Consider the following 13,775-nt stretch of genomic DNA (forward strand, 5'->3'; position numbering starts at 1 on the left):
TTAACTCCTTCCTCGCTTGTGCACACCATCCTTGGCCCTTCGAGTCATGTTTGCTCATTTCAAATGTTCCGTGCACATAGTAGCCTGAACTTCTGCACCCTCCTCGGTACTCCCAAAACAACTCCACCAAAAATCCAGTCTGCAGTGCAGACTTCAAATTCTGAGAAAATTCCACAATTTTCAGTCCTAAATTACTGGAAAATTAGGCAGAATAAATAACAAAAGTATATTACAAAGTTGTTTCTTTTTTACCACACATAATTGAATATTTTTTGTTACAATATTTCAAAATGTATCATGTCCTTTTAACAGCTGGTTCACAATTACTTTTCTTGTTTTCCTTCTAAATTTTCTTCTCTGTCTATCTGAAGATCACCCATACTGATATTATCTAGCAGTCTCCCTCATCTTTACACCTCTATAAAACTTCAGTAATCTCTGACCTATGTACTATGTAGTTTATTAATTACTAGTCCAAAAGCCCATGTACAGAGGCCAAAATTCCCATCCACTTGGATCCCCTCACCCTCCTGCCTTTCCCTTCCCTGCCGCTCTCAACTTTTATTTTTATGTAGTGCAGTGTCGGGTTACACTCGTATTATGAGTTGAAAGCAAACAGTTTTTTGTTTGAGCACTATCCTGACGAGCGCAAAAAGACAAACTTAGAATATCGTGTGAGTGTTCACTTATTCCCCCATAGAAGTCAATGGAGAAAAAAAGTGGGAAAAAAAACAAACTTAAGCCCCACTCTCACACACAAGTCAGAACACATATTCTTATGTGCGCTAACCTGACATGAAAATGTGAATATTTCACATTCCAAAGTTCTTCACATAGAAAAATATGTTCTATTTATTCTTAATAAAATATTAAACCTAATACATTGTATTATTTAATTGACAGAAATGTACTAGGTCAAACTCTGAATAAATATGGTGAGCTTGACCTAGCAAATTTCTGGCAATTAAATAATACAATGTATTAGGTTTAATTGATAACATCGTAACAAACCAAAGTATGTGTAAAATAGAACATCACGCTTTCTTCTTTAAACATTTCTTGCTATGACCACACTTAATATACCCAAATGAGGTTATATGTATGTGTATATATATATATATATATATATATACAGGGAGTGCAGAATTATTAGGCAAGTTGTATTTTTGAGGATTAATTTTATTATTGAACAACAACCATGTTCTCAATGAACCCAAAAAACACATTAATATCAAAGCTGAATAGTTTTGGAAGTAGTTTTTAGTTTGTTTTTAGTTATAGCTATTTTAGGGGGATATCTGTGTGTGCAGGTGACTATTACTGTGCATAATTATTAGGCAACTTAACAAAAAACAAATATATACCCATTTCAATTATTTATTTTTACCAGTGAAACCAATATAACATCTCAACATTCACAAATATACATTTCTGACATTCAAAAACAAAACAAAAACAAATCAGTGACCAATATAGCCACCTTTCTTTGCAAGGACACTCAAAAGCCTGCCATCCATGGATTCTGTCAGTGTTTTGATCTGTTCACCATCAACATTGCGTGCAGCAGCAACCACAGCCTCCCAGACACTGTTCAGAGAGGTGTACTGTTTTCCCTCCTTGTAAATCTCACATTTGATGATGGACCACATGTTCTCAATGGGGTTCAGATCAGGTGAACAAGGAGGCCATGTCATTAGATTTTCTTCTTTTATACCCTTTCCTGCCAGCCACGTTGTGGAGTACTTGGACGCGTGTGATGGAGCATTGTCCTGCATGAAAATCATGTTTTTCTTGAAGGATGCAGACTTCTTCCTGTACCACTGCTTGAAGAAGGTGTCTTCCAGAAACTGGCAGTAGGACTGGGAGTTGAGCTTGACTCCATTCTCAACCCGAAAAGGCCCCACAAGCTCATCTTTGATGATACCAGCCCAAACCAGTACTCCACCTCCACCTTGCTGGCGTCTGAGTCGGACTGGAGCTCTCTGCCCTTTACCAATCCAGCCACGGGCCCATCCATCTGGCCCATCAAGACTCACTCTCATTTCATCAGTCCATAAAACCTTAGAAAAATCAGTCTTGAGATATTTCTTGGCCCAGTCTTGACGTTTCAGCTTGTGTGTCTTGTTCAGTGGTGGTCGTCTTTCAGCCTTTCTTACCTTGGCCATGTCTCTGAGTATTGCACACCTTGTGCTTTTGGGCACTCCAGTGATGTTGCAGCTCTGAAATATGGCCAAACTGGTGGCAAGTGGCACCTTGGCAGCTGCACGCTTGACTTTTCTCAGTTCATGGGCAGTTATTTTGCGCCTTGGTTTTTCCACACGCTTCTTGCGACCCTGTTGACTATTTTGAATGAAACGCTAGATTGTTCGATGATCACGTTTCAGAAGCTTTGCAATTTTAAGAGTGCTGCATCCCTCTGCAAGATATCTCACTATTTTTGACTTTTCTGAGCCTGTCAAGTCCTTCTTTTGACCCATTTTGCCAAAGGAAAGGAAGTTGCCTAATAATTATGCACACCTGATATAGGGTGTTGATGTCATTAGACCACACCCCTTCTCATTACAGAGATGCACATCACCTAATATGCTTAATTGGTAGTAGGCTTTCGAGCCTATACAGCTTGGAGTAAGACAACATGCATAAAGAGGATGATGTGGTCAAAATACTCATTTGCCTAATAATTCTGCACTCCCTGTATATGCATTGAAGAATTTGTAAGATATGTGAAAGTAACAGCATGCTGTATATTTATAGGGGAAAACAATTAAAGAACCAGTCAACACAGTAGATTTGCATAATCAACACATGCAAGATAACAAGACAATGCAATAGCACTTAGTCTGAACTTCAAATGAATAGTAGATTTTTTTTCTGACAATTTTAAAAGTTATGTCTATTTCCACTGCCCTGTATCATGTGACAGCCATCAGCCAACCACAAATGGATACACGTACCATGTGACAGCTATCAGCCAATCACAAATGCATATACGCTTATTCTGTGAATTCTTGCACATGCTTAGTAGGAGCTGGTGACTCTAAAAGTTTAAATATAAAAAGACTGTGCACTTTTTTTTAATGGAAGTAAATTGGAAATATGTTTAAAATTGCATTCTCTATCTGAATAATGAAAGTTTAATTTTGACTTGAGTGTCCCTTTAAGTTCAAAGGAAGATAGGAATGTGATTTAGTTCACACTACACATATAATGCAGTATCATATAGATGGAAAGAGCTTTGTCCAATATCATAGTGCAAGGCTATAAGAAATCCCCAAATATCATACAACTAGCGTTCTATGTAAAGCACATAGGACATATGGTAAAGAAAACAACAAGGATTTGTTTACAAGAGAAAAGGCAATAGAGCATGGGGGGTTTTCAATGGCATTTTGGCATAGAAAGATTGTAATGAAAATAGTTTGTTCCACTTTCTAGATTATCCAGCTTAAAATGTTTAGCATTAAGCAAAGAAAAATATGTGTAATATTGATGAATACAAATGTTAATGTTTATGTTTGGAAAACAATGAAAACAGCACGTATCATAATAAGCTGAAATTCGATAGGTGAAGGCTAAGCAATGTCATGTTTCTTTTTACCCAATTATGTTATTTTAAGGGCTTCTTTAATGAGTGATGGGTATGAACAGGTCAGACAGCTATGACTAAGGTCATTGGCCAAAACGCATCAGATAACCTGTGACGTTGCCGGCACTAGACGAGTGCTTTTACATGTTTGTGTATATATGCAGTTGAAGTTTTAAAGCTCCCCGGACCTTTCTTTTGTTTGTTGGATATTCCTGTTTTGGCCTGGTACCAGGTGGAGCATTCTCGCATTACGGCAGTTCCCGGAAATGAACACTGACATGTTGGAGCTAAAACATTGGATTGGATTGGTGTGAGATTGCTGAGGAGATCCAAAGAAACCCAAGGATGGGAGGTGTGAGAACGGCCTCTGTGAACTAATATTATATTGCATTATTGTGGCATTAATGTTTGCTTTGCAAGTGGCTTGTGCTATATGCTAAAAAAGACAGTGTGAAAATCAGAGGTACTCATTTACTCCCTCCCTGTGGACTGGGTTATCTATAAGGGATAACAACATTATTAACTACACCACTAAATTTATCAGATTTTAATTCCCTGGGATTATTGTGTGTTTTACAATTGAAAAATTAATTGCCAAGGATTCTAAGTCTAACCCTAAAAGGTTCTTTAAGTACATAAATAGCAAAAAATCTAAGAAGGATAATATAGGTACATTAAAATGCGTGGAGGGTAGCATGATAAATAATGACAGGGAGAAGGCTGAGGTACTAAACCAGTTTTTTTCTTCAGTATACACAAGAGAGGAACCATTGAATGATACTTTGGAACAGAATAGAACATGCCAGTCCATACCACTAACTGAGTTTTGTTTAGAGAATATCAGGAAAAAAATGGAAAATATTAAGGTAAATAAAACTCCAGGCCCAGATGGAATACACCCAAGGGTGTTAAGGGAACTTAGCACTGTTATAAACAAACCTTTACTCTTAATTCTTCAAGACTCATTATCCTCAGGCATGGTACCCCAGGATTGGCGTAAAGCTGATGTGGTGCCACTCTTCAAAAAGGGAAGCAGGGATGATCTAGGAAGCTATAGACCAGTTAGTCTGACATCAATAGTGGGGAAGATATTTGAAGGGATTATAAAGGATTATATTGATGAGCATATTCGTGTAAACAAGATTATGAGTTCTAATCAGCATGGCTTTAGGAGAAATAGATCATGTCAAACTAATCTAATTAGATTCTACGAGGAAGTAAGTAAAAATATAGATAAAGGGGAATCAGTTGATGTGATATACTTAGATTTTGGAAAGGCATTTGATACAGTGCCACATGAGAGATTAATGCACAAAATTAAGGGACTGGGAATAGCTGAAAATGTTAGCTCATGGATAAATAACTGGATAAAAGATAGGGAGCAACGAGTAGTAGTAAATGGATCATACTCAGATTGGACAAAGGTAATCAGTGGTGTCCCCCAGGGATCAGTACTGGGCCCTGTTCTTTTTAATATTTTTATAAATGACTTGGAGCAAGGATTAAATAGCGACATCTCTATTTTTGCAGATGATACTAAGTTAAGTAAGGTCATAAGGTCAGAGCAGGACGAACTCTCTTTACAAAGGGATTTGCTAAAATTAGAACTATGGGCAAGTGAATGGAAAATGAGATTTAATACGGAAAAATGCAAGGTTCTACATTTTGGAAGTAAAAATAAGCAGGCTACGTATTTTTTAAATGGGACAAGACTTAGCCAAACACAGGAGGAAAGGGATTTGGGAGTAGTAATAGATAACAAGCTAAAGATGGGTGCACAATGCAGGGCAGCGGCTTCAAAGGCTAATAAGATACTAGCATGTATTAAAAGAGGCATTGATTCAAGGGAGGAAAGCATAATTCTGTCATTATTTAAAGCCCTGGTAAGACCTCACCTTGAGTTTGGAGTGCAGTTCTGGGGACCAATTGCTAAAAAAGATATTGCAGAACTAGAAAAAGTTCAGAGAAGGGCCACAAAGCTAATAAGGGGATTGGAGAAATTAACCTATGAGGAGAGGCTAGCCAAACTGGGTCTGTTTTCTTTAGAAAAAAGGTGCTTGAGAGGTGACATGATTACTTTATATAAATATATTCAAGGCCCATATACAGAGATGGCAGAAGCTCTGTTTATTCCAAGAAAATTGTTTCTGACAAGAGGTCATAATTTAAGGTTGGAGGAAAGGAGATTTAATCTCCTGCAACAGAAACATTTTTTCACTGTAAGAGCAATAAAATTGTGGAACTCATTACCAAAGGAGGTAGTGAATGCCAATACCATAGATACATTTAAAAATAGTCTGGATAAATTTCTGTATATAAACAAAATTCATGGATAGGATTGCTAGTATTAAATGGGTCACATTTTAATGGGGTTATTTAAGCTTAACTGGAGCTTTTTGTAAGTATTTTAGATTTGTATAGGTTGAACTCGATGGACTTCAGTCTTTTTTCAACCTTATCTACTATGTTACTATGTCTACTATGTTACTTTCCTTTTCCAATAAGGGGTATATTTGCTTTTTGAATCAACTATGAGTGGCAAGGCACTGTCAAAAGATCTCCGGGATAATGTTGTCGACAGACACAAGTCAGGAGATGGATACAAGAAATTATTAAAGTCTTTATCAATGCCTAGAAGCACAGTGAAGTCTATTATTAAGAAGTGGAAGGTATTTGGTACAACACAGACCTTCTTTGGATCACGTCGCTCCAAACTGGATGAAAGAGCCAGGAGGAAACTGGTCAAGGGGGGGAAACCATGAGGCCCATAGCAACTCAGAAGCAGTTGCAGGAATTTATGACAAAGAGTGTTCATTGTGTGCATGTGACAACAATATCACAATTCTCCACAAATGTGGCTTTTATTGGAGGGTTGCAAGAAAAAAAACACTCCTCAAGAAAGGCCACATGCAGTCATGACTGAGCTTTGCAATAACACATCTAGGAGATTCTGAGGTCACATGGAAAAAGGTGTTATGGTCAGATGAGACTAAAATTGAATTATTTGGCCTTAACAACAAATGATATGTCTGGAGGAAATCCAATACAGCTCACCATCCAAATAACACCATACCTACAGTAAAACATGAAGGTGATAATATCCTGTTATGGGGGTGTTTCTCTGCAGCAGCACTAAAGCACTTGTCAGTATAGAAGGAATAATGGATGGGGCAAAATACTGTCAAATTATTGAGGAAAATCTGCTACCCTCTGCCAGGAAGTTGTCAGTGGGAAGAAGGTTTACCTTCCAACATGACAATAACCCAAAGCACACAGCAAAAATGACCACATAGTGGTTTAAGGAGAAACATGTGAATGTCCTTGCATGGCCTAGTCACAGCCCAGTCTTAAACCACATTGAATATCTGTGGCATGGCTTGAAGACTGCAGTCCACAAACGGTCATCATCAAATGTAATGGAACTGGAGCAGTTCTGCAAAGAGTAGGCAAATATTGCACAGTCTAGATGTTCAAAGTTAGTAGTGAAATATCCCAACAGACTAAAGGCTGTAATTAAAGCAAAAGGTGGTTCAACAAAATAATGACACAAAGGGGGTGATACTTTTTCCAACTTAGAGATTCTGTTTTTGAATTGTCTTTATTTTTGCCTGACATGTTGGTGTTATATCTTTCAATTGGATGTTATAAGTTGCACTGAGTAATTACAACTGGATAAACAAAAAATGTGTCTGTCTTTATTTCAGGCTGCAAAGCAATGAAATGTGATTATTTTCAAGGGTGGTGATTCTTTTCAATACTCACTGTACATATATCTGATGTTATTTCGGTACAATATATATCTATACCTATGTACATTTAACCTCTTAATGACCAGCGTCGTACCCTGTATGGCGCTGCTGTCCTGGGCCTCTCTCTACCGCAATCTCACTAAAAGTAGCACAATCGCACTCTTTCTGCAAGCCCCACAAGTGGGGCAGTGCAGAAATAGATGAGCAGAGGTACCGATGCAGAGAGGGACACTCTGTAGCCCTCTCTGCATCGGGCAGCGGTGGTGCTGATCATTGGTGGTTTGGGATGGTTAGGATGGAGGCGGGTAGATGGCCCATTGCTGGAGGGGGGCGGGAGCGGGTGGGAACGCTACGCTACAGAAAAAAAACCAACTCTGACAGCGGCAGGAAGGGGGAGGAGGGAGAAGTAGGTAGAGTGGTATCCTATGGTGGAGGGGGGTATTAGAGGGTAGGAATATGATCTTGGAGGGTGAAGGGGGAGGGGAAGGGTGGGCGCAACTACACTACAGAAAAAAAATGTTTTGTTTGTTTTTTTTATATATTTTTTAAAAATATATAACAAACTGGGTAGAAATCACTTCAAAGGGGAAGGGTTAGAGAGCTTTTTGGGAGATATGTGCAGCCAAGAAAATTTTGTTTCTGACAAAATTTTCATTCAGACTATTCAAGGAAATTTGTTTCCCCGAATATTTGGTGGCTGCACTATTCAGTTTTCATTTAGTTTAAAATGAAACAAATACTGAATTTTCGTTTTTGGTTAAAACAAATGTAATTGTTTCAAATCTATAGGTGAAAAGTTCACTTGTAACTACAATACTTACCCTAAAGTGACAGTCTACACCAGAATTTGTATTGTTTAAAAAGATAGATAATTCCTTTATTACCCATTCCCTAGTTTTGCATAACCAACACAGTTATATAAATACACTTTTTACCTCTGTGATTACCTTGTATCTAAGCCTCTGCAAACTGCCCCCTTATTTCAGTTCTTTTGACAGACATCCATTTTAGCCAATCAGAGCTGGCTCCCTGGAACTCCACATGCGTGAGCACAGTGTTATCTATATGACACACATTAACTAACACCCTCTAGTGGTGAAAAACTGTCAAAATGTGCTGAGAGAAGAGGCGGCCTTCAACGGCTTAGAAATTAGCATATGATCCTCCTAGGATTTGCTTTCAACTAAGAATACCAAGAGAACAAAGCAAAATTGGTGATAAAAGTAAATTGGAACATTCTTTAAAATTACATTCTCTATCTGAATCATGAAAGTTTATTTTGGACTAGACTGTCCCTTTAATGTGCTCTGGAGAGCATAAAGAGAAAGCTAAGGTAATTATTAACCTCTTTAAAAAAAATAAAGTAAACAAATGAATACTGACGATTTTCATCAGTATTTTTTTGTTTTCTTTTTATTCGTTGCTGCATTTATTCGGATATTCGTTTAGTTAAAACAAAATGAAAATCCGATGTTCGTGACAAGTGTGTGTTAGTCTGAAAACGATTGCACATCTCTAAGAAGCTGAATGTGCGAGCCTGCCCCGCAAAGGCTCAAAAGTAGAATCCGCTGTTTAATACATGGAGCCCATAATATCACTTAAAGGGACACTAAACACTAAATACACACTAGATAGAATGATGCATTCAAAGAAATGATTAGCCTGAAAATAACATGTAAATTTATTTTTTTAAAGTTTCATTAGTTGTTTAAATATTAATAAAATTAGTATAAGGTTTTAGTGTCTATAAAACAATGGGAGCTGCCAACTTAGGTTACCTTCTCTGCTGTGGTCAATTAGAGAGAGTTATAAATAGGTCACTAGAGTCTGCAGCCAATGGCTGTGTGGAATATAACAGTGTTCTGCCCTTCCAGTTCTAACAGGAATTGAAAAGCTCACAATTTCAAAATGGAATTACAGGAAAAGGTGACAAAATAAATAATGAAAGTATATTGAGCATTTTTTATATATATGATTTATCATTTTATATTACCATCTCAAAGAGTTTAGCGTCCCTTTAAGTTTGTAGAAAAGTCACAAAGCTACTTAAAGATGCAGAAATATATGTAATAACTTCTCCCTGAACTGTCAGTTGCACGGATTAATCACATACATAGATATGCTATGTGTTGTAAACAGCGATAGCTAGGTGGAAGAGAGGTTTGTATAGATCCATAAGTAAATCAGTCACTACATTTAAGATAATGCTAAAGTGTGCAAGCACATGCACTGCTTGTTTAGACATGAAGCCCCAGAGACTATGATTTTAAATATCCCCTTGGGCTAAGAAAAAACATTAGTATAGGTAATGTAGAGCTGTTCAAAATTAAACAGACAATCACTTTTGTCTGTTGTTCAGCCTCCATTTAGTTCCTATGAAGTGTCTTTTTCTTTTTGTTTATTTATTAAGAAAATTGTGCTAATCCACCTTAATTGAGAAAAAGAAACAGCAACAGATTTATCAGGTTTGGTGATGAGTTTTGCTGTATGTCTTATAGACATATAGGAACTACCTGGGATACGGAATGTATTTGATCATCATAAATGCTGAACTCACCGGATTTGTGATGATTAATCAAATGGTTCTGAATCACCCACAGATCCTGTTTTCCTTTCTCATAAACCAGCATTTAGCTCCAAGCCGCCCCCTATCACTGACAAGCATATCTTGTTTAAGGTGGATTAGAGCAGTTGCAAGTTAGAAGTCCATAAATTAACAGAACTTAAAGGGACACTGAACCCAATTTTTTTCTTTTGTGATTTAGATAGAGCATGCAATTTTAAGCAATTTTCTAATTTACTCCTATTATTAAATTTTCTTAATTCCCTTGGTATATTTATTTGAAATGCAAGAATGTAAGGTTTAGATGTCGGCCCATTTTTGGTGAACAACCTGGGTTGTTATTGCTGATTGGTGGATAAATTAATCCACCGATGAACAAGTTCTGTCCAGGGGCGCTGAACCAAACAAATAGCTTAGATGCCTTTTTTTTCAAATACAGATAGCAAGAGAACGAAGAAAAATTGATACTAGGAGTAAATTAGAAAGTTGCTTAAAATTGCATGCTCTATCTGAACCACAAAATAAAAAATTTGGGTTCAGTGTCCCTTTAATGGAGAAGCTTGCTCCCCCCTCAAACTGTGGTAACATAAGGTAAATACTGTAGGTGTGCTGTGCAACTAAATGTTATCATGGACATGGTTGTGGCCATGTAAATTATTATTCATATACAGTCCTTCGAAGTGGAAATATTGTACAGGCATACCTCAGAGATATTGCAGGTTCAGTTCCGCAATAAAGCGAATATAGCAATAAAGTGAGTCACACAAATTTATTTGTTTTTTCAGTGAATATAAAAGTAGAGTAGTAACTTTTTCCCTCTGGGCTAGTAGCTTTTAACCCCCGACTAGTCAACCATAGTGATATTTTTCCACCTCATTATATGTATATATATATATATATATATATATATATATAAACATATGTATAAATATATATATATATCAAATACACAAACTACTGCAATCCACACTTCAATTTATTGTAACAAATGTTACATAATAATTGATATATATATATATATATATATATATATGCACATAATATAAATATATATATATATATATAAATGTGGGTAAAGTTGGTTAATGCTAGGTGTCTGTGGATAAAGCCTGATCTAACATCGTAAATCTCCTCAGAGTGCATTGAGTCACTGCATCAAACATATGCACTGTAATTCCCCTATCTTCACTATCTGTTTTGCTCCGCCCCCCTTGTAAACCTCATTCCCCAAGGTTCACTTGGGGTGGATGCCAGAGGATCGGCGGGCTGCCTTCCTTGAACCCCCCAGGCGGAGGAAATTTTTTTTTTTCTAGATAGGGGAATTACAGTACATTGGTTTGTACGTCAGTAGAATTTCAATTGTGCTAAACCACCTTAACCCCTTCACCCAAAAAGATGTATATATACATATTGCCGTACTTCCCCTATTGTACTGCAAGACGTATATTTATGTCTTCGCTTCAGGAAGCTCCAGCACTCTCAGCTGTTAAGTTACATCCGAGAGCTGGAGCTCCTGAAGCTCCAGGCATCTGTCGCATATGGAGCCAGAGCGTGATCGGTGCTCCAGCTCCATATGAAGGCAGATGCCTCATCATTACAGATGGTTACACTGTGTGTGTCACCCTCTGTAGCGATCATTGCTGGTGCCATGGGAGGTGTGTGCGAGAGGTGAGTGGTGGGTGGGCGGCCCAGCAGGGGAGGTGGGAGGGAGAGGGAGGTAGTGGGATGGCCCTACGCTACGGAAAATAAAAAAACAAAGGGACAGGGAGGAATGGGGCAGCTACACTACAGAAAGCAAATCTGGGGGTGTGGGGGACCCAAACTAAAGATTGCAGGTGGGGGGAGGTGGGGGGGACACTAAGCTACAGAAAATATGTAAAAAATAATAAAATACATTTCAAAAATATAAATATATATTTAAAAAAAAAAAAGCAGTTAGAGGGAAGAGGTTTAGAGAGCTGTTTAGGGGGATCAAGAAGGTTGAGGTATAAGTGGGGATCCTACACTGCAGAAAATATATATAAAAAAAAAATTATTTAAAAAAAAGCCATATATTTTCATACTGCCAGACTGGGGGGGTTACCAGTGGGGGGTGGGGGAGATAATGAGAGCTGTTTGGGAGGGATCAGGTAGGGATCAGGGGGTGGGAAGTGTCAGGTGGGAGGCTAATCTCTACACTAATGTGAAAATTAACCTATTAAGCTACCTAATTAACACCTTCAATGCAGGGAAATAAAAGAAGTGTTGTGCGCAGCTGCAATTATCGGCCTTCTAATTACCAAAAAACAATGGCAAAGCCATATATGTCTGCTATTTTTGAAAAAAGGGGAATCCCAGAGAAACTTTTACAAACATGTTTGCCATGATTGCGCAAGCAGTATGTAAATCATTTCTGTGAGAAACCCAAAGTTTGTAAAAAAAAAAGTACCATTTTTTTTTATTTATTGTATTTGGTGCTAAAATGGTGGCATGAAATATACCAAAATGGGCCTAAATTAATACCTTGGGTTGTCTACTTAAAAATATATATAGTTTGACAGGTAAAAAAAAAATAACAAGTCTCTATTTCTGTTTAAATGGAGTGATAGCAAAATTCTAACGTTTCTCTGGTATTTCCATAAACAAGTGTTCTATACTTTACTAGTCCTAAAGCCCCTGTTCTGTAGTGCAGCAGTCCCTGTTGCCAGTGCTCATGCATGATCATGCCCCCATCATGCCCGCTCTTGCCCGGCTACGCCCACGCTCACTCCCATGCTGTGATGCCCTGTCACGCCCCGTCACGGCTGCTCCCGTTCGGTCACGAAGCCGTCACACCCGCTCCCGCCCACCCACCCTCTCTACTGTCTGATCCTCACTGACAGATCCTTTGTTACGGTGTCAACCACCAGATATGTTTGTCCTTGCCCAGTCTCTACTGCGCATGACAGCTTCGGACAAACATACCTTGCCTTTTATTATATAGGATAGTCCTAAAGCCTGTGTACACGGACCATTTTCTGCAGTGCCGCGGTCTCACCCGCCCACGCTCATGCCCGACCATGCCCCCGTCACACCCACGCCTTGCTACGCCCCTTCCCGTCCTGTCACGGCCCACCACGCCCCACCACGGCTGCTCCCATTCGGTCACGCCCCCTGTCACACCTGCTCACGCCCACCCTCTCTTCTGTCTGATCCTCACTGACAGATCCTTCGTTACGGTGTCAACCGCCAGGTACGTTTGTCCTCGCCCAGTCTCTATTGCGCTCGACAGCTTTGGACAAACATACCTGGCTTTTTATTATATGGGCTAGTCCTAAAGCCTGTGTACACAAGCTATTTTCTGCAGTGCAGCGGTCCCACCCGCCCGGGCTCATGCCCGACCATGCCCCCGTCACTTCTGCTCTCGCCCGGCTACGCCCTTACCATGCCCGCTTCCCTCCCGTAACGCCACGCCCCATCACGGCAGCTCCTGTTCAGGCACACCCCCTGTCACACCCGCTCCCGCCCACCCTCTCTTCTGTCTGAACCTCACTGACCGATCCTTCATTACAGTGTCAACTGCCAGGTATGTTTGCCCTCACCCAGTCTCTACTACACATGACAGCTTCGGACAAACATACCTGGCCTTTTATTATATAGGAAGGATAAGCAGTACATTTGTCTCTGAATATTAAAGGGGCAGGGGGGAAGTGTTTTATACTTTATAAGCAGTACATTTGTCACTGAATATTAAAGGGGCAGGGGAAGTGATTTATACTTTATAAGCAGTGCATTTATCACTGAGTCTTAAAGGAGCAGGGGAAGTGATTTATACTTTATAAGCAGTGCATTTATCACTGAGTCTTAAAGGGGCAAAGGGAAGTGTTTTATACTTTATAAGCAGCCTATTTGTCACTGA

This window comes from Bombina bombina, chromosome 4 (assembly GCF_027579735.1).
Source record: "Bombina bombina isolate aBomBom1 chromosome 4, aBomBom1.pri, whole genome shotgun sequence".
Taxonomy (NCBI): Eukaryota; Metazoa; Chordata; class Amphibia; order Anura; family Bombinatoridae; genus Bombina; species Bombina bombina.